The sequence below is a fragment of the Myodes glareolus genome, chromosome 5 (genome assembly GCF_982192425.1).
Source record: "Myodes glareolus chromosome 5, mMyoGla1.1, whole genome shotgun sequence".
In the NCBI taxonomy this organism is placed as follows: Eukaryota; Metazoa; Chordata; class Mammalia; order Rodentia; family Cricetidae; genus Myodes; species Myodes glareolus.
Genome location: NC_142030.1, coordinates 12,122,043 through 12,146,082, shown reverse-complemented (window position 1 = coordinate 12,146,082; position 24,040 = coordinate 12,122,043). Strand labels below are relative to the sequence as shown.

The 24,040-nt window shown below is 41.1% G+C and overlaps 1 protein-coding gene across 3 annotated transcripts in view; it reads right to left on the bottom strand.

Moving 5' to 3' along the window:
- Positions 1–24,040, bottom strand: part of Disp1 (dispatched RND transporter family member 1) — a 150,104-nt gene that overhangs the window by 63,445 nt on the left and 62,619 nt on the right. The window contains exon 1 of one of the 3 annotated variants that reach the window (XM_048439538.3): positions 2,699–2,855. The exons of the other annotated variants lie outside the window; for them this stretch is intronic. The gene's annotated coding sequence lies outside the window, so the exon portion shown is untranslated. Of the gene's footprint in view, positions 1–2,698; positions 2,856–24,040 lie in introns of those variants that run through there. 3 annotated transcript variants of the gene reach the window in all.

The following is a 24,040-nucleotide window of genomic DNA, read 5'->3' as shown; positions in this document are numbered from 1 at the left end:
GGATCACATGACTGAGCCAGCTAACAGAGAGCAGGCCACGGGCTCATCTGGAGACATCGCAAGGCGTGCACGCTTAACACTCCACACACTGCAAACCAAACCCTCAGAATTCATCAGCTTGGAGTAAACACCCATCACTGAGGTAGGCCAAGAGGAAAATCTTTCCATTTATTGCCACACTAAATGATAGGAAGATTTTTAAAAGTTATCTCGTTCTTTCAAACTCTGGAATTGCTCACCGGAAAGTATTTAAAACTATTTGATTTAAATGGTAATGTGTTTACTGAGAACTAAAGTTCCCCTACAAATGCTGTGTCAGTCCCAAGCCCCCAACCCCTGCTGATCTATGAAGATTGAGAAGTAGCAAATCAAGTTTCCAGGGCAGTTTCCCAAATGGGTCCTTCCCTGCAAAGTCTGGCCCAGAATGTCCCAAGAGAGTCTTTTAGTTTATTGAGCAACTTGGGAAACATCGCTCAAATCTGTATGAAACACTGATAAGGCATCCTCTGAAAGAACTCTGGAACTCTGAAACTGTTTTAAGCTTAGAAAACACTGAATTTGTAAAGGTTTTTTCTTACTTCAATTTGATCAGTATTTACTTTTAGTAAAGCCAGGGTATAATTTTCATAATGATTTTTCTAGTCCTTCCTTAAATTATCACTACAAATACTCTTGAATTCAGATACATGTTTTGTATATGTATCATATGAACAGTACAGCATTCACTGTTGAGTTGAGATTCTTGTTTGCTTGCAGAAGTAATTAACCCATATTTTTCAGTTCAATAGGTAAATATCCCTATTTAGTGACCCATATGAGAAGCACCTACTATGCGCCTTGTGAGTCTTTTTATAACTTAAATATGAACGCTGGCATTAAAAGATCCTATTTACCAGTAACTAAAGTGAAATAATAAAAAGTAAGGTGAAGAAAACAACCCACTCTATTTCTCTTAGCTGACATTTATATCTTTATGTGCTATGTAAGAGATATATAGCTATCTATATAATCGATCAACTAAAAAGTATATGCCCATTCCATATCACAAACAGGTCACTGTCGTGATCTTCTCTCCTGTTATTATCCTTGGGGGATGAACACTACTAGGACATGTTCAGTTTATGTCTGTGTGTGTCCACACTCTCCAACATGCACATCTGTGTTCTAAGAGGTGCATTGTGAGAACGCTCAGATCTGATCCCAAGACTTAGAGCATGAAAGACAGAAGGAGAAGAATTGGGAATAACAACCATAAAAAAGGAACTTTCTCAGAGGTACCAAAAAGGGCAATTGATTCACTACAAGCTACAAAGACAAGCGATTACAGCTGAAGCTTAGAGGAATCAGTCATATACAGATCACTTTTCAAGATGAGACTAGGTTAACATGTGTTTCTTAAACTGTACTGTAGAGCAATCATTTCAGATTGCATATTCTTTATAATTGCTACAAGTAATTTATGCTCACAATTCTTAATTTCAGGTGTATAATGTAAGCTACATAAAGCACGAGACAGTCCATATGACGTGTAATTCTGTTAAGTATTCTAATATTCAGTATTTGACAGTAAAAACATCCTAGTATCGCCAATTAGACTGGCAAAACTAAAGAATAAACAAGATAACTTATTTTAGCACACTAAAGAGCAGAATGTGCCATCAGGAGTTAGAGCCACAGAAGCAGAGTCCCTGACTCCTGGTCCAGAGCTTATTTCTGGTCTAGTGATGGCCCAGTCGTAAGAACCAAATGAAGTTCCTGCCTACAAACATTAGGATCTAGAATCATCCTCTCTGGATAAAAGAAGTGTATTTCATTCTTATGTCCACATGGATGCTTCTTGGTTAAAGATAACTCTTAGCAAATCACGAAGCACACTCTGCAAGCCTTGCACTGTCCCTGCTGAAGGCATTTTTGCTCACCAGAGACCGCAATGAGAGATGTTAGCTTTCGTCACAACACAGAAGCATACTTTGTGAATTAAGATTAGTTTGAACTTTCTTTCTTTTTCCAGTTACATATAAATTGTCCATTCTCACCTTAAACAAAAGTCAATACAGAAAAATCTATTTTGCTGCTAACAAGATGTTGAGCAGCCATCACTGGTACAATTAAAGTACATATGAGGCACAACATTTAATTAGATCAGAAGCAGCTCGGAGTACACCGGGCTGAATATATGAAATGATCTGGGGTAAAACTGAACGTGCTGTTGACACTTAGCTCCCAAGTGGGCTCTGTTTATAGGCTGGAAGACTAATTTACCACTCTCTAAAAAGACTTAATTGGCAGAAGTGAGGAAAGCGATTCCTATGGTTCTTTATCTATCTTTTTATCAGCTGCTCCTGGTAGGGGCACATTTTCAACCCTCCCCGCCCCCCAGCATTCAGGCAGAGATTAAACAAAACTCTAAAGGTATGAAACAATATACTCCCCTTTAGATCTTAGGTTTCCTTCCAGCTCCGCAAAGAAAGCACACGTTAATAAACTTAGGAACAGCAGTCCTCCTCCTACTGCACCACACTACAAACCCAAATGGATGCTGCAAGATTTTTCAAGTAGTAAAACACTACTTGGAATTTAAATTAGAAAAAAAGTACGCTGGCTTTTAAAATACAGCCTTATAAAAACAGGTTCCGTTTAAAAAGAAATTCCTTAAAACAACAAACACCACCTAGAGAAGCAGAAATAAAGGTATTACCTTTTGTTAAAAGAAGGGCTCCTGGGCTCAGTTTGATCTGCGAAGGTGGCAGCAGGACTGGCCAGGCTGCAGAGCCCAGCACTGAGAAAGCAGGCGCTCCCCGGAGCAGAGCAGGCAAAGGAGTGAGTGACAGACACGCTCAGGCTTTGAATCCGCATGGAAGGGGCTGGGACTCTGTGTTTGCTCGGGATAGGACACAGGAGTTTTTCTCCTATTTAACCCCTTGGGGCAAAGTCTTAATAATGGTAACAGCTGGCATGCAGAGGGACTCGATCTGAGCGCGGAGGTCACCAGTCAGGATATGAAGGTGACATGTAATTTCTAGCCTTTTCCTGCTTCTACAGGGAAACTGCAACAAGGGCTGTTTTTAGTTATAACGTCCTTTGATCTTCTGGATTTAGAGTTACTTAGTGGAGCAAAGCCATGCTGGCTGATACCGCGAGCTTGCTCAGTCTAGTTTAAGTACTAAAGACTTGATTTTCTGTCACATTAGCTACTACAACTAAACTAACACAAATAAACACCAATACACGTTTAGTTCCACGCTTGGGAGCTTGTTTTCTTTCACAAAAGGCTCTTGAGATCCTGCTTTCAAAGCAGAAAGTCCAGTCTTAAGAAAGGCAGAGTCTTCTTTTTAAAGAAGGAAGTATTAGCCAAAGCAGTGATAAGTGGGTTTTTGTTTTGTTTTGCCTCTATTTTCCCAAACAAAAACGGCCATTGGCTAGATGGATTTACCATTGCTTTTTATAAATGGATAGCTAAGGACACCAGCATAAAATTCTACACTAAATCTGTATGAAACCCTGTAAGCAAATACCATACATTTATAAATGACAGCCTTTTAGAAGGCAAGCAACAATCTATTGAAACCATAAACTCCACCCTTCAAGTCTTTAATAATAAAAATGTGTGAACAGCTTTCTGCCGGGAAATGCTGATTAGTTGTACGTGAAGAGTGGATATTCAAGTTTCCAAAGCAAGAGCAAAGGAGAAATAGGTGAAACTGGGTTTCATCAAAACAATGTTTTATACATCAAAGAAATTCTCAAGAAAGTAAAAGAAAAAATATGTGTGAGTGCGTGCGCGCGCTAAAATGGGGAAATATTCTCAAGTTGTATACTTGAGTGTCTGCATCCAGATACATGTTTAAAAACAAAAACCAGAAGTCATCCATAAAAAGAAAATCCACTTTAAAAGAGGCCAAGGTTTTGAAAAGTTATCTCTCAAGACATTCAAGTCACTAGTATGCATCAGTGATTTCAGGAAATAAAATTAAAACCACAAAGAACTGGATATTATTTCATATCCTCAAAGACGGTCATAACAAAGAAAGAATTCCAAACATCATGAAGATCAGAGAAGCCAAAATGCTTCCATGCTGCTGGTGCCCCTGTGAAAGCCTAGCAGCCACAGTGACCCACTAAATCAGAGTCATCACATGACCTGGCAGCTCCACTGCCAGGTACAGCTGGTGCCTAACATCACATACACTATTTCTGGGTTCATATTCGGTGAAGCTGCCTTTTCGATATAACTTACTTGTCACCCTCCAAATAATCCTTGTGGTATTTTCACAACTACTGAGCCATGCTACTGCAGGGGAGGAAAATCTGACTTGCTGGTACATGTGTCCCGGGGAGACCAAACAGGTCACTGAATGCCACATTTTCACAGTGTTTGTGCTTTCGGTTTGTGATCTCACTGTTTTAAGGGCACAAATCAGAGGAAAATGTGTATGTGAAATAAATGCTGTCAGGCATGATTTACATTGCTGTTAGGCTTGAGTGTTGATATTAGGGAACCAGCAATGGACATCAGGGGAGCTATCTCACAGCAGAAACACACAAAGCCCGATTTGTACTGATTATCTGATGAGGATTTTGTGAACATGGGCTCGCAGAAAACAATCATGAGTCTGAATGACTCCCTGTTCACTTGCTTCCATGACTTTCTGGACTTAACATTCACAGATGATAACTAACTCTACGTACCTAAGAGAGCTGAAAACAAGTTCTTGCAAAATGTGGACATAAATACTCAGAGTACCAAAAAAGTAGGAACAACCTGCATGAGTAACGGGTGACGGGATTAACAGATAAACATGCTTCCAATGGATCTTTCCAACACAACACAATCCAGCCATGGAAACAGAAGTGTATGAAACAGCATGAGTCAACCTTGAAACCTTGTTAAGTGAAAGGCAGAAACAAAAGCTCACATATTCCATGACTCTATTCATAAAAAGCGTCCAGAATAGGCAAACCACGGAGACAAAAAGTGAACTGGTGGTCACCCTGCACTGGGGGTTGGAGCTAGCAGTGGGGACTGGCTGTTTATAGGTATGGAGCTTCCTTCTGAGGGGTGAAATGTTTCAGAAGTAAACAGTTGCACAATCTGGTGAAAATCTACTGGACCAGACACTGAAACAGCGAAGCCCTTGATATGTTAATTATGTCTCAATAAAAATAAAGAAGGTATAAATTTCTAGCCATTAAGCCAGTGGCTTTCAACTTGAGTGTGCATCAGAATTTTACAGAGGGCTTTGGATACAGAGGTTACTGGGCCATGACATTTGGACTCTGAAGCTGAAGGTCTTGGGCAGGGATCAAGGCTGGCAGCAGGCTGGAAAATCTGGTTTTCTAGGAAGTCTGGGCCAGTGATCAGACCTGTATTTACGAAATATTTCAAAAGACAATGCCTAGAATCCTAAAGTTAACTTTCCACCTCTATGTCTCCTAGATTTACCTAAAATACATTGTGGGGGTGGGGCTAGGGGGCATGAAGTCAAGGAGAGGAAGGAAGGAAGCATCTAGTTGAGCAAAAATAATAGTCTCTGCCTTAGTTGGGTTTCTACTGTTGTGAAGAGACACCATGACCATGGCAACTCTTATAAAGGAAAATATCTAGTTGGGGCTGGCTGCATGGCAGCATGCAGGCAGACCTGGTGATGGAGAAGGAGCTAAGAGTTCTACATCTTGGAATGTAGGCAATGGAAGGAGACTGTGTACTACAATGGGCATAGCTTGAGCATGTAAGACCTCAAAGCCTGCCCCCTCAGTGACACATTCCCTTCAAGGCCACACCTCCTAATAGTGCCACTCCCTATGGCCCAAGCCTTCAAATACGGGAGTTTATGGGGGCCCTAACGTCAAACCACCACAGTCCCTAACGTCAAAGTCTGATGATTTGATGTTACACATACTCCAAATACTATAACATCTAAAAATCCTCAAGAAAACTGTATTAACTAATTTAAAAAGAAGGTATTTTAACACTCTTTGGTCACCTGACAATATTTTGTTTATTAAAATGACTAATCCCATTTCTTTGTGCTTCTCCTTGCAAGAAATGAAAATGCTTTAGAGCTAGTTCCACACATGGCTTCAAGTAACTCCATAAAACAGTTACAATGTCACAAGAACCAAAGGTCTATCTCCAGCTCCCAAACCTGTACATCTTCATTTGCTTTGTAGCAGTTGCTGATTTCTATCTGCCCTTTTTTCAAATTCAGACTGTGGGTACAAACAGGTAAGAGAAAGTATTGTTGATACTATCACATGGATTATATTTTATAAAAATATAAAGTACTATTTTATAAAAACAAACATGATTAATTTTAACCCCTTCAGTAGGTTTCTTAGTATTATTCAGAACAAAAAGGGAAATACTTGGTGACCTTATGAAGTTCTAATACTATCTGAAAAGTGTTTTACTTTTTATTGTATGATTTGGATAACTTTCCTCTTTGTGAAGTCCAGAGGAGCACAGAAGAGGGCTTAAGGGGTAGGATGGCAGAGGAGGCACACTTGGTACTTTCTCAAAAGTGAAAGAAAGAGCTGTTCATCGAAACACTCCTTCCCAGCTGAAGCTAGAGCAGAATGCGGCTTTGTTATCCGACACTATCACCAGCACTACTGCCTGTTCTCCTTGTTGTTCAGTGTCAGATGGCAACGCATGAGTAAACTGGGAGGCAACTGAGCAATGTGCCACAATGTGTTCTTTCCATTTGGTCAAGTCAATAGCTTAGTAATTTGTGGATACAAATTCAGAAAAGCCACCCAGGAAAGCAACAGACAGGACTACATGCATGTGTTTCCGGTATGCAGACTAGACGCCCACTAAAGGTCTTGACCAGAACCCACAGTTGCTCAAGCTGCGCCGCAGTTCAGGAGGCAGCAGGAGGCCGGGCCGTAAATACCCAGAAAACAGGCTCGGCTTTCTGAGCTCACAACCTAGGAGTAGTCACTCGATCCAGATGTTACATTCTCCATCTATAACATTAAAATGTTAGCAAAGATGACACCATAGGATCTGAATTCAGTTTTGATAAATTTGGAGGCCACTACAAAAAGATAAAATAGGCCTGGTTTTACCATTTAAGATTATATTCCACATTATGTTGGTAGGCTGGGAACAAAGGCAGAGTAAAGGTAAACTAGCAAAATAGTCCCTGGCCCTGTGTACTTGGAAAATGTGCATCAATCTTCTGTGCTCCTCTTATCTGACAACTGTCATCTGTTAATCTCCTTATCCCATTTCCTGCTGGAAATCCTATCTCCAGATCTGTAATTCTCACAAATGAAAACTGTACGGCTTTATCTCCCACAGCTTGGCAGCTGAAGAATGTGCTCTTCCCGCTTCTCGTCACAGGGCCTCCAGCTCTAATCCACAACGTCCCTGGCCATCTTCACTTGTTTAGCACTGATTTACTCAACCATCACACTGCAAAAACCTCCACTAAACCTGCTCTCTGAGGGCCCTCCTGCTCTGTTTGCCCAGATCTGAGGGTGTTAATGAAAACAGCCTTCAGAAGATGGGGACCAGGTCTTCCCAGGGTAGAAGGGGAGGGGAGAGGATGGGAGGGAAGTAGGGAAAATATATATATATATATATTTTTCAATATCAATTGAAAGAGAGAGAGAGAGAGAGAGAGAGAGAGAATAGCCTCCAAAAATAACAGTCACCTCTAGAAGGCTCTCTGCATTATTGTGATTCCCAACTGCCAGATGGTCCACTGAAAACCACAAGGATACTGAAGGCCCTCCCAAACCACCTGCTGGAAGCCTTCTGGCAAGTGATGCTGTATATTTTCATACAAGAAAAGGAAACTTAGATCCTGAGTTTCTTCAGCACTTCCACCTCTTCCTCAAATGTCTTCTAAAACTTGTCCATTATGGCTTGTAGTGTCTGCTCCTCTTTCCTAACGTAACTATGTTATTTTGGGTACCATGCTACATGGGCTATTTCATTTTAAATTAATTTAGATGTAGAGGAACTAGAACTTCGATGCCCAAGTGCATCAGCACCACCCTTTCGAGTGCTCAGCATCCAGCGGACCAGGCGGCTGAGCTGAGAGTGCAGACCAGGCCGCAGTAGTGCTCTAGCTCTCTAGGACACATGGCTTTGCCTCATTCTCCCTCCTAAGAGCATCTTCATGGTTCCTTCTTGGTCAACTCCTTCACTCACAAAAGCTGCAGAGCTTTCTTCCACCTAAGAACTCCCTTCTCTGGTCGCCTTGTTCTTGGGCTACTCAGCCAACCTGTTCCTGTCTTTCAACTGCCACACCGAGCGCAGGTTTCATTCCACACTCCTCTCCCCACACTGATACAACTGCTGCTTCCAAAATGAGATTCAGCAGTCCTTTTTCAATGCTGTTTTGTTTGCGCTTCTCCGCCTGCTGATCCTGTTGGCATTCCCTTTTCTCCTTACTCAGTTTCCAATCATCTCTGCCTTGTTAACCTGTACTGCACGTCCTTGCCTGACCCTCTGAAGTCTCTTACTCTAAACCTTGAGCTGTGCCCACAGCGTCTTTTGTTCTCTCTGCCATTCCTGCCTATGTCATCACACTCAACATCTGCTGATTCATTTTGCAGCTTCTGTTGTCCAAGGACATTTCTTTTACATGTCCCACTGGCCATTCAAAGTCAACAAACCCAAAACATAGATTGTCAGCATCAAAGAACTTTTTGAGTTTTCCTATTCTTTTTATACAAATTTTAAGAGTATAAGTGTGCAGTGTCCACAGAGACCAGAAAAGAGCATCATATCCTCTGAAACTGGGGTTACAGTTATAAGCCATCATGGAAATGCTGGGATTTGAACTCTACTCCTCTGGAAAAGCAGCCAGAACTCTTAACTGCTGAGCCATTTCTCCAGCCCAGAGTTTTCAGATCTACTCTCTCAACATTTAAGCCCACAATTTCCACTTCAATAGTTATCTATGGGCCACTAGATCTACGCTGCATCCTGAGGGATAGCAAGAGTCACCTTTGATCTTTAAGTAATCACAACTTTCTTGATTTCCTTCCAAGCCACTGTTACTCTTTCACTCCCTCAGTCACCTTAGCTGAATTTTCCCTTGGATAAATACTGGAGCCTAACAGATATGATTAATGCACAGTTTATACTTTTTTCAACTATGTAACATAGAGTTTCTATATTCATCAGTAGAAGATACAGATCTGATCAAGTTACCCTCGTTTAGAAAACGCTAGCTCCCCTGTTCCAATGCACAGTTCAGTCACTTTAGCTAGAACACAAGATCCATTATTGAGGTCCTCTCTCTCTCCCAGGCAGATGCCCTCCAAAACACATTTTGCTTTCTTCCTTGTGCTAAGGGTGCGGTTCAGCATTAGTTAGAGGTTGCCTGGCATGCTGTAGGCCCTGGAGTCAATCCCTAGCATGAGGGATGCAGGTCACATGGAACTTGCTTCACCCTGAGCAAGCCTGTACACATTCTCTCCTTACTTACACTATGCCTTCTACAGCAATGCCCTTTAATTACATTTCCAACTTCTTCCCACAATCCCTTTCTTTGTAATACACATGCCCAACCATGTCTTCCATGAGGCCTTTTCTCAGTGCCTGAAGCAGAAATCCTGACACAATACTCTACGTCACATGACCCTAAGAGCTCTACTACACCACTTACCATAAGGCAATTTTACACATTTTTAAATTGGAGCCATTTATACCTCTCTTCTGCCTTCTCAATCTACATTTAAAGGCAAAGGCTCTACTATCTTTAGGACTCTAAGGAAGATATTATAAAGCACACTATGCTAAGTTAAATATTTACACTTAATAAATATTGGCTAAACAAGTCACATTTCACAATTTGTTACTATTACATATGTTGCATTATTATGTAGTGTAGTACTGAAATATAGTTTTCAAAATAAAAGTCAGTCTACAAAGTTCTATTTCCCTGCTGATTTACACAGGTCCTAGGGACCACTTCCACCACAGCTGTGGAAGAAACAGCAGTCACGACTGAACTCGTGTCCAGTCTGACTGCAGTACGTTGCATTACTCCCTGAGGCAAATGTTGAGCACTACAGTACTACTGAGTAATGTAGGAATGAGAGTAAATGGCTATTCACTTCTTCTTCAAACCAGTAGCAGCCAGTTTCGGAGCTAATATGCAAGCCTGTTCTCAGAGAGTCTTCAACTCTCTTGGTTTTTGTGGAAGGATTTTCCTACACATTAACAAAAGTATTTTTAAACAACAACAAAAGAACTTGCCCTCCACAGTGAGCCACTACAGGCCCTAGTCTGTGGACGTTCTACTTAAACTCTGGCTAATCTCACTGTGGTGAATCTGATCTCTGTGACAAAGCATCATGGATACGTACAAGTGTAGGAATTTTGGTTTTTATCTTATATATTCTTTGCCTGATTTGATTAAAATTAGAAAATCATACGCATCTTATCAATAATACAAGAAATATTTTTGCTCATCCAGAAAGACATTCACATAATACGAACCAATAAGCTACTAAACATTTTAAAGAGATCATTTTAAAGAGAAACTGGAATGTGGATTTTAGAAGAATAGGCACGGGCACCAGCGAGTCTCAGGAAAGAACGGACACGGGCACCAGCGGGTCTCAGGGAAGAAAGGACACGGGCACCAGCGAGTCTCAGGAAAGAAAGGACATGGGCACCAGCGGGTCTCAGGGAAGAAAGGACACGGGCACCAGCGGGTCTCAGGGAAGAAAGGACACGGGCACCGGTGGGTCTCAGGGAAGAAAAAGTCTTCCATTCTTCTGCAGAGGTTGGGAGACTACACAGCATTTGAGTCCCCTTTAACCTAGCCAAAAGAAATTATCATTTAAAAACCCCAGGCCCTCAGGAGATGGTGGAGGATCGGAGTACAGGTCATCTTCACCATACAAACACTGCAGTGCCAGCTTTTCTCAAAACACCAACGGGAAAAACAAACAAGCCTTGTGTTTAACATGAAAGTTAATTCACAGCCAGTTTATTGCAGGGTCCACAATTGCCTGCAAGGTGAGCTTTCCTGTCATGAAAACCTCAGAGTCAAATTTCAGAGGAGAGAAGCCTCAGACCTGATAGTTTTTATATTTATATATATATATATATATATATATATATATATATATATATATATATAAGACAAAGCATTTCAGGCATTACAAAATAACAAGAGTGCAGAAAGATGACCTAAGAATATAATCTTGAGATGCACAAGGATTTAAAAACAAAGAATAATATTAACAGCTCTGGGCAGCTTCCAAAATATTTCTGGTTTGCATATAGGATTTCAAAATGTGATACTTTACTTTTACAATAAAAGCTCTTGGCAGGAAATCTCCTGCTAAAATGAAGAACAATATATCTTAGCTTTAATCTAATTAGAGCATTCTCTTAAGGGTTTCAGCTGTATTTTGTTACCAAGCTCTACCCTGAATAGAAACAAAAGCAGTGTGATTGAGTATAGGATTATATTTAGGAAACTGAAATCTTCCCAAAGTTAGATTTTGTGTGTTTATGGGGAAAGCTACACTTGCCTGCTTTACAGCATGAAATAAGAATGTGTGCAATTTAATTTCCTAAGTGTTAAATATGATAAGAAACTAAGTGCTATCTGAATATGAACTAGTGCCACCATTGCTAAAGATGTACACAGATACATCACACGGACACATTCCATTCTCTGGGGTCAAATGAAGATCTACAGAAGGGTAAACAAAACTCAAAACCCCTTTATTTATTTATACTTTTTATAATGTATGATAATATTGGTTTTGGCAATAAAAGAACCTGAAACCACCCAAACTTCAAGACTGAAGACACTGGAGTTAGGTATTTCATGCATGCGGAGGAAGCTACTTTTGCTGTTGAAAAGACATGCATTAACAATTCAAAAGTTCAAAATTGTGAAAGTCATACTCAGGCTTGCTTCAGAAATTTGTTTTATATAAGATAAAATTCTGTGAGATGACTATAAAAGAGATAAGAAATAAGGTAATAATAAATGAGAAAGGAGTAAGGATATTTACTTACATCAGAATTAAAGACTAAGAAAATACACAAAATATCCCAGTAAGGCAGTGTTGTTAGGCTTATAGTGGGGGCCTGGCTGAGAGCAAATGATTATATAGATGGGCTATATTAGAAAGTAGGCTTGAATCGTGGACAGTAAAAAGGCCTTACTATCTTTAAGGGCGGCATTATTGGTCAGCTCAGCAGAACCACCTGAAAAACACCAAGATAGAGTTGGGCCTGGTGATGGCCTAGCCTCCCAGCTACTGAAGACCGAGATGGAGTTGGGCCTGGTGATGGCCTAGCCTCCCAGCTAGTGAAGAACACCAAGAAGAAGTTGGGCCTGGTAATTTCCTAGCAACCCAGATACTGACGAAGATGAGGCGATAGGATCATTCAAGTCTAGGAATTCAAAACTAATTTGTGTAGGAAAGTGAGAATCCACCCAATTTTTAAAAATTCAAAACAGCACCGAAATTAAAACCATCTCAATGTCTCTTCCATACTGCAGGGAGGCAGTGCTAGTCCCAGTCACCTGATGCAGTGCCTTTAGGCCTCGGTGCTGAAGGCCTCAGAAGCTATCCACAGTGGTAGACTTTTCTAGTCTGTCAGCCGGAACGTTTCTCCTCAGGATCAGTAGTAACCGCTCCAGCTCGGGCTGTGACAAAGCCTAATCTGCTGGGGCTTCCCAGACTGGGGCCAGACGAAGCCTACAGAAGTCATCTGAGCCACTTCAGGAGAGAAAACAGGGTTCCTTGTTCATATAGTTCAGGTCCTATGCACATAACCTAGGGTTGCAGTGCTTTTTTGATACAAGTATAGAAGGAAAATGTTTCACGTGCTTAAACTCTTTAATTATAAAACTCGCAACCTAGTCATATCATGAAAATGGCCTGACATGCAGGGAGCAAAGCACTGGTTTAGGTGCTGTGTAGTGGCATTTCACTTGTGTTTTAATAAAGCTTGCCTGGGGATGAGGAAAGTAAAACAGCCCCACTGGTCAGACCTTACAGCCAAGCAGTGGTAACATACACCTTTAATCCCAGTAGCCACACTAGTTGCCATGGAAACTGGATGTTGCATGCCTTTAATTTCAGTGAAGCATGCTTTTAATCCCAGCTCTAGAGAAGATTACAAAACTGGAGGAGACAGCTCTCAGACACATTCTCACCCTCAGATTCTTGGAGGCAGGCAGGATTGCCATTTTGGATTTAGGTCAAGGTAAGAGCCAGTGGCTGGCTGCTTTGCTTTTTGGATCTTCAGGTTGAACCCCAATTTCTCTCTGAGTTTTTATTAATTGTGCTTCACTGAATTTCTTTATCACTGAATTGGTAAAGGAATGCCAAAAAAGACCTTACATAATCATTATTTTTAAATAAATATATGCGTGCTTGTGTGTGTGTATGCGTGTGAATACTATCATGACATGTATGCAGTGCAAACAACAATGTGTGAGAATCAGTTCTCTCCTTCAACTATGGGGTCCTGGAGACCAAACTCAGGCCACTGGGCTTACCAGCAATCACCTTTATTAGCAAAACCATCTCATTAGTCCTTATAGAATTACCGAAACCAAGAAAGGTTTTTATTTTCTAGGTAGGGCACTGCACTGGAGCTTCAAGTTAAGTTAGCAACAGAGTACTGCCAGAATGATCTTTGCCTTAAAACAAAACAACAATACACTGAAAAAAGAAATTCATACTACAATGTTAGGAATATTAGTCAATATCCAGACTTTGCAAAGGCCTGTCATTGCCAGTACCTTACAAGATAAGAGAATGGAAGAAGAACTCTTAGGAGCCTCAAAAATTAAACTTGCAAATTCTTTGTTTTGTCCCTGAGTCATAAGAACTCTAGTCAATGTTCTGGTGTTTCCTTTAGGATCACAGTCAGAGCAGTCTCCAACCTCACTGAAGGACCACTGTGCACTCCATCTCCCATCCCTGCGGGACACTAGACAATGTCCCTTGCTCTGCCAAGGGTGATGCCTTGAAATTCATATCCACACCCTACTGGCTTTGCAAGGAATCAAGCCAGCACCAAGAATCAAGCTCAGAACCTTTATATGGAGAAGGATAATTACCACAAACTTTTAAAAACAATTCTTATTCTTATACAAAATTAAAACACACCTTTTACTTTCATCAAAGAATTTAACTTTGGAGGTCAGCAAGGTCATTTAGCAAGTCTGATGACCCATCTTGGATTTCTGAAACTCAAGAAAGAAGGAGAGAAGGAACTTCTGAAGGTTTCTCAGACCTATACACACTCTGGTACAAGTATAAGGGCAAATACACGTCACATGCGCGCACACACACTTTGGTACATGTACAAAGACAGATACCCATCACGTATGCATGCATACATACACTCTGGAACATGTACAAAGGCAGATGCAAATCACATATGCACACACACATACACACACTCTCACACATGTACAAGGACAGACATATACACATGTAGATACACACAGGCAAATACACAAATGCATGCACACACACATAGGCAAATGTAAAAACACATACGCATACATACATGCACTCATTCCCCACAGATTTTTAAATGTTTTTTAGAGAATTATAAGTATTGGAAGCAAATGCTTTTCCCAATGCTAGCTTTTGTCATTTTAACAATACCTGCAATGATTTAATCAACTGTGTTAGCTTCCTGTCATTGTAACAAATATCTGAGAAACCAAGCAGAGACTAAAATCGCAAAGAGAAAGACTTATCTGGCCATGGTTTGAAGGTTTTAATACAGGGTTGACATCCCATTGCTGTTGGCCTGTGATTAGGCACGAAACTACTCGCCCCATGGCCAGGGAGTGGGAGAAAAGAAAGGGCCCAGTTCCCTTCCTGGGAACTGGGAATGAACTGCAGACCTCCCATTAGGGCCCACACCTTAAGGCTCCACTACTTCTTGTTGACATCAAACTAAGGACATGGCCTTAAACAGATGAGACTTTGTGGAGACCAACAGTAAGCAGTCACTATGGACAACTGCGAAAAAGCACTGAAGGTGGCACTGAGGACAACTGGAGCTGAACTCAGATTTGAGAAAACCAGAAGTGGATGAGAACTCGGTCTTTGTTACTATGTTCTTAATGACTCTGGGACTCTTGACACTGAAAAACCGAGTTTTATCATGCTCCTCATTACATTTCTAGATCTGAAGTGTCTGTTCTTACAGTGATAGATGACTGTGTCTTTTCCTCTTTTTAGTTAAAATTTTTTGTTTATTTATTATGTGCACGTGCATATCAGGGCATGCATGTTGGAGGGGTCAGAGCACAATTTAGAGAAATCTGTTCTCTCCTTCTACCATGTGGGACTTGGGGACTGAATTCAGGTCAGAAGCCTTGGTGACAAGCACCTCTACTCACTGAACCATCTAGTCTGCCTGCCTATGCCCTTTCTGAGAGAGTAAATGAATGAGAGGCACAAATGAGAAGACTGGAAAACAAGTAAGGTTCCAGGGTCCATTCTGTCTACCTGTTTCTGAGAGCAGAGACCTTTGAACTGTTCTAGAGAAAGGAAAGGATCCACTAATAATAATGTGCACAGCTCACAGGAATGGTTTTTTTCTGATCTTAACTTCAAAGCATAAAATTAATGTCCCTTTGGTACATGTTTTGAAGGCAATTACATCTGCATATAGTAATATATGTTTATTTCTGGATTCTGGAAGTTGAAATGTTTGACTGAGCATTGCACAAGTCTGACTACTGAAAGATTTTAGTACTCAAAAATAACTTGGAAAGGAGGTTGGTTCCTAGTGTTTGGGTTGCTTATATCTTGACCCTGCTAATAAAGACTAACTCTAAATAGGGGAAGAGTGGTTTAGTGACTTCCTCTGGCTCATCTGTAAAGAAAGCTTAAATAAGCTTGGGTGAGAAACGCACAGGTTATGCACAGACCACACCCACTCTATTTGCTCAGTGTACAAAGGTTATGCACACAGACCGTAACCAACCTACTCTTGAGTGTGTACTTGGAAACAGCACTCTCACTCTCACGTACAAAGTTGGGAGTAAACAAACAACCCCATGTGAGTCTGTGCTGCACCAAACAAGAAGTGTGAATTACAGTAATGAGGACACCTCCCTCCCCTCCCCCATGCTGGGGTTGACACAGGGCTTTGTGGGTGCTGGCAAATTCTCTCCTGCCAACTGTATCCTCAGTTACCTCCTTTGTTCTTTGTTTACCTTCACTGAATGTTTAATAATAACTTGTGACTTCTTTGTAAAACAAAAGTATTACAAGAGAGCAAAGGGAAAGTGGAAGACAACTTCACAGGAAAAGCAACCCAAATGCTAGGAACCAACTTCCTTTCCAAGACCTGTCACAGGATGTTCACAAATCCAGAATGTTGTCGGACAGAGCCCTCTCCACCCTCTGTGAACACATTTAAGCTAATACTTGATATTATCTAGCCACCAATGAAATAGATCTTAACTCATTAACAGCTTCATTAATATCTTAATTTTATATTTCACTTCTAACCATTTCATAGGAAAGCATTTAAAGAGTATAGCTAACTACCCAGTACTAGAAAGTCTGCGAGGTCACTCCTCACGTACTTGCCTAACGTGCTTGGTTCCAGTCGCTGCTTTTCAAGACTTTGGAGCACAATCGAAAGCCACCTCAAGAGCAGGTTCTTTCTGTTTCGCCCTCCCTGCTGTACAGGGTAGGCAGGCAGGTCGACCGCTGTGCACACTGCCTCCAGGCCTCAGAGCACAGCACAGCACAGCACAGCACAACACAGTACAGGAAGCTGTGCTTCCACACGGCCACGGCAGACCAGAGCTCACGTCCCTATCACTGCAGTGTGCCTACCACGGGTGTCTGTGGGCAACCTCAATCAATCATACAAATTCAACAAAATTTTACTGAACTGTAAGAATATATTGTGATTTCCTTCTTTTCTTCTGTTGTCTAATACGACAGAAGAATAAATCACACTTACAAAGGAAGACTTTGACTTCACAGTTCTTTGCTCTCAACAATCATGTTGATTCTACTACTTGAAGGCTCTCTTAGTTTCTCATTAATTTTTAATTGACATAGTTATACATATTTATGAAGTATGATGTGATACATGCATTAACTTATAAAGATCAAATCAGGGTAAGTGGCATTTCCTGTCTCCTTAAACTGCAAATTTTTATGCATCGTTATAGCATGTATCAACTACACACAATAATGGACTTCAGGAGTGGGAAAGAATTCAGTCAGTAGAGTGCTTGCCTCACGGCATAAGGATGTGGGCACCATGGCACACCCACACACCCACCCCACCCTGGGCAGGCAGAGACAGGAGGATCCCTGGGGCCTGCTGGCCAGCAGGCATAACTGGTGAGCTCTGGACTCTCCTTAAGCTGCATATTTTAGTAAACTTTATAGGAGATACTAATTGTACAAAAGTGCAGCTTTTGTGACTAGGGAGATGGCTCAGTTGGTAACACTGCTGTGCTAAGTGCTGTAAAAAGACAAAATTAAACCCAAACTAACCTTAGCTGCAAACACACTGTGATTCTTGGAAATTAAACTGTTTAAACAAGAAAAATAAAGAGGCACCCCACCCCAACCAACAATCATACTGAAGAGACTTTTCCCAGAGTAGAAATGGACATGTAGTGAATCTTCTCTCTGGGGCCCTTTTCAAATGCATTTCAGAGTGCTCAAGAGTTAAGGGTCCAACAAGGATGCCACCATTTACGCTGCACAGATCTGCTCGATCAGATGCTGTAGGTTTTAGAAAGCAATTGCTGGTGATTACAAGCTGCTCCTTAATACTGCCTCTAATAACAAGGGAAGAAGGCACCGGTGGGCAGGAAGCGACCCTTGTGTCCTGGGGTCTGTGGAGTTGAATAGAGTGCAAGACACACACAAGTGTCTAAGAGTCAAACATGGTGACAGCACCCACAGCCTGCTAACTCAGGTAAGAATGAGAGAAGGGATGTGACACCACACATGGGCAATGGTAACATTTTATTCACTTTTTCAAGTAAGATACTTTGTAAATTCTGAAAGTCCTGGGAATAAATTCTAAATCTGTATTTTTATTAATGCTTAGTTTAAAATATTTATTTATATCATAGTAACAGTATGAATGAAGTCATACAATATTTCCAAAACTAATAGCCCCGTGGATTAAATGAAATTTATTAATGATAAAGGAAGCTTTCACACAGACCAAATTAATTCAATTCTATAACTCCAGTAAAGCACACCAAAAGAGCTCATGTAACTGCAATAAAGTTTGATGGATGCTCAGTTTGGTGCTAACACAGCGGGTAATAGATGCAATGAAGGCATAAATCACAAATACGAAGCAGTCTGAGCAAAAAGTCTAAATTTTCTCAGAAACTGGCCAACATACACTTATGAGCAAACTTACACATTCAGGCAGAGGCCAGCTAGTGATGCTGAGGACACGCAGTCAGCCTCTGAAGTTATTCTTTAATTAGCTATTTCCAAGGCAGGGCTGATGACTGTTTGGAAATGAGGCTCATTCCACGACTCTGTCCTGTGTAACTGACATCAGCACACAGCTGCGTAAACAGATTTCCTAGACACGCTCCTCTACCACAGGTGCAGGTTCCTACTCCCAGCATTACTAATATGCTCTTCAGACTACTATGATTTAGAACTCGAAGGAAAGAAAAAGCTTTTAAATTATTTAGCTATTTGTAAAATAAAATGTCAACCTGACAGAACATTTACCATCTCATGATCCATCATGATCTACTTTTATTTATTTTTATGTTTCAACTTGTTTTAAAATGGAGTATGATAACTCTTTTTATTTTAGATACAGAAGTAATAAAATCATCAAAAGTCAATAGCATCAGTCTAAAATTATTTGATTTGCATTTAACATCATGAAAGTCTTGCTTTTCTAAGGACAACATACAGTTGAAATAAGTCAAATATTCCAATACTACAATTAAATAAAGAGAAACTACTTCATTGGTGAAGACGGGGTCCCCGAGAAAGCTCAGGATAAAGACGTATTCTATAGTTCTAGGTTTTACAGGGTTCTGGATTTTTACTAAGCATCACATTCTAAGGAACCATCTCAGAACGGAGCTTTGAGATACTTTTAACACTGAATGCTAATGCATTCAAAAGAACTGGCAAAGCCAATAGTATTAATATGTAAGTAACATCCTTGGTGAACTGCAAACCAAGTACCTAGGTAATGACTTCCCATGCTGGATGGTCACTTAAATCAGAGGCTTGGGAATCTTGTGCAAACCAGTTTTCTATCTACCAAGTCATTCAGACATCAAACCTGGACTTTACTTTTTAGTTTTGAAAATACAAGGAAGGTTTAAATCTCACATTGACAAGTACTCAAACACCTTCCCTTCCTTAGTGGTCTTTCAAACGTCCTAACCCTTACACAGGGGAAAGAGACTACTTCCAGCTGCTGCCCAACACCTGGGAGCTTTGTCCTTCCCAATGGAGACATGTAAAGCAGACCACTTTTCCTAAGAGGGTTTGAACTCTAGGGGCACAGCTCGGGGGGCTGTTTGGTAGGACCTGAATGCTGCTGTCACATACACACTGAAGCAGACAGGGAGAACTAAAGTCAACCTAGGCACAAATTCTCGGTCTCTTACTGTGGCAGTAAGAGATTATTCTTTAAACAAACAAGAATAATCTCTTCCCTAGCCTGGCAGCTGCTATATCAAAGATGTGTAGTATTAATCTTTGGTATATTTGGAAGCCATTGTCAAACACGTGGACCCTTTAATTTTTCATAGTGTAGACTAAGGTCATATGATATCTGACATTTCTAACCAGTGGCTATAAATGGGGCTCAAACAAGAGGAACATCTGAAAATCAGCTTGCAGCGTCACTGTCCACGCACTGTAAGGGGAAGAACACTACTAAAGCATTTGTTACAGAAAATATACGACCCAAGTTCACCAATATTTTAGTATATATACTTATGTAATATACTTACATTTTTACTATGAAATACCTAACTGGACATACAAAAATACCTATTTCTTTGCTAATAAGGATTCTTTTAACTCATGTCCTCCATCTGATTCAATTGCCTTCCAGCTGGAATATATGGATTTATAACTTTGAGTAAATAACTGAGTGATGTACATTCTTAGTCTCGGGAGGTCCCTAAACTCTCTTACTTTCGTAAGTACCTGATTCACTACTTTGAAAACATCATCTCATTGCCTGCTGCCATCCATCACAACTGCTGCCAGCCTCAACCTTCAGACTTGGTGTTTCCATGTATCAGAGGGCAACACTTCGAGTTCATCTCAAAGCTACCACCTATGCCTCTGCCTCCTAATTGCAGGAACCACAGGCGTGTGCCCACACCCAGATGAAAACCTGCCTTTTGTGAGGACTTACTCTTTTCCAGTCAGTTAACTGTCTCACACCTCTCCCCGGTTCCCTAAATCTCTCATTCTCCTCTCTCCACCCTCACAGCTGACGACTACTCACAGCCACACTAGTTATACACTAGCACTTGGAAGAGATCACCCACCACTTACCACCAGCATCTGGTTAGCTTTCTATAGACCCCACCTGCCCTCATTTCTCTCAGCTCTGTGTCTGTCTCTGTCTCTGTATGTCTGTGTCTTTAGAGCATACACATGCATGAATTCGAGCATGTAGGTATGAGTGCATGTGTACAGGTGTATGAACATACATCAACGTGGAGGCCCCAAGTTGACGTCTGGTGAGTTCCCTCAACTGCTCCACTCTTTTCTGAGGCAAGATCTCTGGCTAAACCTGATCTCACAACCAGTCTGCCCAAAGGACTCTGTCTACGCCTCCCTGGTGGTGGGAGTCTAGGCGGTTCCATATCTACCTGGCTTTTATGTGGTTTCTGGGGAGCTGTTCGCAGATCCACATACTTTCAGAGCAAGTGCTGTACAGGTACTTTGTCTGTTGAGCCCCTCCCACACCCTTCCTTGTCTCTCAGGCTAGCTGGCTCTTCTATGTGTGCGCCAGACCTATCTGCTCTCACCTACTTAAGATCATCTCATCACCAAATCCCCAACCATCCCCAAGTTCTCTACCAGACTACACATTAGCTTTCAAATGTGTCTTTGTTTTTCTCTTTTTAAAACAGCAAAACAAGCAAGACCCTACCCTTGATCCTGCGGAGTTCAGATGTCTCGACAAAGCCACAACCTCATCTACTCACCGCCCTGCTCATGAGACAGCAGCTGAGCGCAGTTTCTGAAAAACGTCTTCACAATGTATTTTCTAAAACCATATTTATTTCCCCTAGAATCATATTAAACATATCAAAGTTCAAATAGCCCAAGAAACAATTTCTCACATCCTATCAGATCACACTGGAATAAAACCATCACTTCAGAATGGGACCTTATTTGGGAACAGAAGTTGTAGATGTCATTGATTTAGGTGGATTCACTCTAGAGCAGAAAGTCCCTAAGCCAATAGGACATTATAGGACCAATGTCCTTATAAAAGAGGGAACCTGACACAGGAAGTGCACAGGGAGAACACACTGTGAACAGATGGTGGAGATCAGGGTGACATGTCCCTCCGCCAAGTAATACTAAAATCTGCAACAAACGTCCAGCAGACAGAGCGGAACCGACTGCCCCTCAGCCTTCAGAAGGACCAGCTGCGCTGGCACTGTGACCTTAGATTTTCAGCCTGCACACTGACAAACCATAAATCCCTGTGGTTCAAGCGTCTCAATTTGCTGCACCTGTTACAGGAGCCAGCAAACATGTAGACACAGCTCCCCTCAGCACAAAATGTCCCCTCTTCCTGCATTCTCGCCTTGCCACTCCCACAGCTAACCGGCTCCCACTTCACATCTATGCAGCCACGGCACCTTTACTGTTCCCTTAGGGCAGCTATGTTTACCTGTGATGAATTATACTCATTTTGATCTCCTCTACCGACCGTAAAGTAGACCAAGCTAGGGTCTAACAGCTCTCCCTGTGTTGCTGTCTTTGAAGGTCTAATTCGTTAGCTGTGATGTTATTCTTGCTTATCAACTCGACTACATCTAGAATTAATGAAAACCCAAGCAGCTGGGCACACTTGAGAGGGATATTTTCCTTAATTAAATCATTTGAAGTGGGAAGACCCACTTCTAATCCAGATCTTTGAGGTGGGAAGATTCACCTTCAATCTGGACCACACCTTCTGTTGGCAGCCTGTATAAAGGGCATGGAAGAAGGAAGCTTTTGCTCTTGCCTGCTTGCCCTCGCTCTCACTGGCAAGTCCATTCCTTCCCTGACATTTCAGCCTACTTCTTCGGGATTCTGGCATGTATTGAAGACCAGCTAAGACACCCAGCCTCGTGGATTGAACAACTACTGGATTCTTGGACCTTCCATTGGTAGACAGTCATTTTTAGACTAGCTGGACCACAACCTGTAAGCCATTCTAATAAATCTAAATAACTAAATATGAAGACAGAGGAAGAAGACAGATTCATTCTATAAGCCCTGTTCCTCTAGAGAACCCTGACTAATATGCTATCTGAAACTACTTTAGTTATTAAGTACTTATCCAGCGCTTCCTTCTCTCCACAGAGGATAACCCCAGGACTGCCTTTTGCGCCCAGCTTTCAGGGGCAGCCTCTGAAAAGCCTTTTTTCAAACAGTCTTCAGAACTGGCGAAAGCACTTGCTGGGGGCAAACAGTTTAGCTTCACAACGAGTCAGTTTAAAGACAGCCCATCTACAGGCGCTAGACTCCAAACAGCTGGCATTCAGAGGATTAAACGCTAATTTATTTAACACTAGCTTGCTAAGATATTCTTAAATTTTCTTGATCACAAAAGGATCCCAACACCTTTCCAAAAACTCCCATAGTGAGAAATGAGAAACTTGCCACTTGAGTGATAAATGGAACTAGAATCCGGAAAAGGGGGGGGGGATTTATAAGTAAATGTGTTTACTTTTTTCTAAAGTAAACACATTTACTTTATTTTCAAGATTAAAATACATATGCAAACACTAATAATTAATTTCTTACAACTCTTTGAAGTAGAAAACACACACCCCCACAAACTGACATGACTACTACTTGAGAGGTTGTCGCTGAGCTATTGCTCCAGGTTCCTATCATTTTATACAACCCAGTCTTGGGCATTCTTTTGCTCAAGAATAAATTTACTTAAAGTATATACTTTTACTTTTTAAACCCAATGCAAATAGTAAAGAAAATTTTACTTTAAGAGTTCCTTTCCTTCTCCTTAGTTTATTCAACATTTGGAACAACATATAAGTAGAGTTTAATATACAGCACCATACACACACACACACACACACACACACAGGGATTTGTTCTATCTCATTCACATCCATGTAATAAGTGCACAGTCCACTGTTAACATGTGATGTTATGATTTTATGATTGCCCAGCATATCTAAAATTAAAATTTACTAGCCTCTCTCCATCATGCACCCACCACTTAAAAGTACATTGAGGAAAACTCAAGTAGAGCCATGTTAGACTATTGCAAGAAATCTTAAAAAGCTAAATGGTCTTCAGTAGAAAAACATAAACCTGGTTTGAAATGCCAGCTTGGTTCTAAGTAACTTCTATATAACTTACAGGCAGGTTCATTCTGCAGTTCTGCTCCTTGCAGGTTCTGAACCCAGGTTTGATGTGAGCCAATCACACGACACTCACTCAGCAGGGTCACATCTCTAACAGGGTTATGACCCAAACCCTGTTCCAACCTGCCAAGTTACGAAAAATGATTGCCATTCTCAATGGCATCCAAATTTTAAGCACAAAAATACTAGACACAGTAACAATGCAACATTTGAATTACTTAGTTCAGGAAGCCATTAAGCCAAACTGTATTTATTAAAACAGAAAGCGCCGACAAGTTGTGTTTTAAATCAAATCAACTGAACAATGTAGATATTCTAGTTATGACTGGAAGATGATAAGCAGGCAGGAAAAGAAGGGCCTGAACTTCAGGTCCTCAAGCAACTATTTCAGAAATGTGCCTGTCTTAACAAGCAGCATTTTAGAGTGTAAGAGGGTAACACATACCAGCTTTCAG